Raw genomic sequence first — 2,544 nt, forward strand, 5'->3', positions numbered from 1 at the left:
GCAACCACAGCGGCACGCCCCATCTGCTTTATCAGATCTTGCTGTCTCTGCCGTGAAACACCTTCTGAGCTGTCTCTGTGCTATCTCTGACCTGTTCTTTCCTGCAAACCCATACATCTTTTCTTTTGTATCTTTCTACACAGGTCAGGGGCTGACTGAGTAACAAAGGCCAGGTTAACTGCCTTGCAATTTGCCAGGTCCTCTGGGTCAATAGGAGTGTATAACCGATGGGCGTCCAGACGTCATTCCAGGAAAGAAGGTGATTTCATCTGTGCCCTGTGTCACATCTGTTTCCTTAGATTCATCCCACCCAGCGGAACCTGCTGGTGTTCACTGGGTGACCTCTGACCTCTCTCTGTGTTGCAGTCCCATGGGGGAGTCTCCTTCTTAGCAGAGCATGGTCAGTTGTCTCTGCCCTCTGGTCACCAGCCATAAAGCTATTCCAGGGGGAGCTTCGGTTGCTTTCATGAGGATCTGTCCCCTTTGTCTGGGAGTGGAGAGGGTAGAGCATCTGCTGACAGTTGTCCCGTGTGGGGAGATGATTGAAAAAGATAGAGTCAATTAGAGAAATTCAGGACTCAGGACAAGGGCTTAAAGCGGGGTTCTCTTCTTCCAGCTGTAGAGACCTGTGGTGGAGAAAGGGACATATAGGTAACGATTGTCAGGAAATGACCATAGAGGAGTGAGGACTGGAGGGGTTGCCACCCCAGAACTAGAACTGGGGTGGGGGGAGAGTCAGGAGGGCCATATGGTACTCCCTGGTGGGCGTGGGGAGGGGAGAAGACAGGAGGACGTAGGGAAGAGCTGGGGGGATCAGAAGATAGGTCGGGGAGACTAGATGGTGGGGTAGGGGTAGGTGCAGACGGAGGGGGGGCAGAGTGAGGCCTTGGTGAGGACTGTGGTGGCAAAGGTAGAGGTTGGGGTGAGGAGGGGAAGAGAGGGTAAAGATGGTTGTATGGAGGGAGGAGGGGTTCTTCCTCCTGTGAGGCCTGCAGAGCGGTCTTCAGAGGGAGGGGCTCGTTGGTCTCTGCTGCAGGCCCTGGAAAGGTCTATCTGCTGACAACCAGGGCTTGGCCACCTTGCCCACTGTAGAGCATTCAGTCCTTCATGGGGGTGAGGGAGGGGTGGAAGTTGCTTCAGCCCAAGGCAAGATGCATCCAATCTGATCTGAGGGGCTAAGTTTACAGAGGGTGATATTAACCACAGCCCAGGCTGAGATTCAAAAGGACCCTGGGAAGGCCAGTCAACCCTGACTATTGGCCATTTAGTGTCACAGAATGTTCGGAGGCAACTCCCAGTGATAGGATGATCCTAATCCTCCTTAACTATGGGGGGGGGTAAAGTTTATCAGAATCCTCTAGAACACAGGTTAGAGTGAAAGACCCCAACCTTAGTCTCCATCTTAAGATGTTTAAATGAAAGACCCCAACCTTAGTCTCCATCTTAAGATTGAAAGACCCCAGGCCTAGTCTCCATCTTAAGATGTTTTGATCGAACTGGCCAGGGCAAAACAGGATATCTGTGGGTGACAGAAGCAGTCTTGAGAAAAACACCCAGTCCTTTGTGTATCAAAACCCAAGGGGGCAGAAACTGGCCGAAACTAGCTTAATTTAGACTTGTTTTTGTAGACTTGTTTTTGTCCTGATGTTGATCCACCCCATATGTTAATTTTATTTGAGTTGACCAATGATGTTGCTGTTGCTATGCTTCCCCGTTATGTAACCCTGAGACCCTATAAATACTGGCTGGAAAAATACAAGGGGGGGCTCAGTCTCACTGGAGTACTGGGTCTCCTGTTGGCACCTTCAACAATAAAGAATCCTCTTGCTGTTTGCATCCATTGGCATGGCTTATTGAGTCTGGGGGATCCTTCCCTGGACCCTAGAAATTAGGGTCTTTCAGAGAGCTGTTAGCTTGCCAGTCTTATTACCCATACTGTCTGTTAATTACCCCAAGTCCAAAATAAACCAATTAACACAGAAAGTACAAGACAGAAAGAGGACAGTAAAAATGAAACCACAGATCAGACAAGACACACAAAGAAAAGACAAACAGGACATAAAAACAGACCAAGAACTTCAGGAGGGTGGTGTGACTATTTTTTTGTCCGCCAGTGTTCCAGAATTTGGATGGATGGTTGTAGCATGAAGGCCGGCTTGTTGGGGTTTCTGTCCCGCCCGGTACCCCACAGCCAGCAATTCCCGATGAAAATCACACACAGGACTCCATAAGATTATAAAGCTTATTGGCCCATTAGGTCAGGCTACTTATTAGTTCTTATGACACCTATTACCCCATTATCCTTATCTATGTTAGCCATATGGCTTGGTACCTTTTTCAGCTGGGCAAGTTACATGCTGCCTCTTTGGTGGTCTGCGCAGGAGTGGCGGAGGGAGCTTCTGCTTCCAGAATACTCCCAGTCTCTTTGCTCCACCCCTACTTCCTGTCTGGCTTTCCCACCTATACTGCCTGCCTGGCCAATCAGTGTTTTATTAAAATATGATTGACAGAATACAGACAATTCTCCCACACCAGATGGTCTGG

Source organism: Myodes glareolus, chromosome 8, assembly GCF_982192425.1.
Source record: "Myodes glareolus chromosome 8, mMyoGla1.1, whole genome shotgun sequence".
NCBI lineage: Eukaryota > Metazoa > Chordata > Mammalia > Rodentia > Cricetidae > Myodes > Myodes glareolus.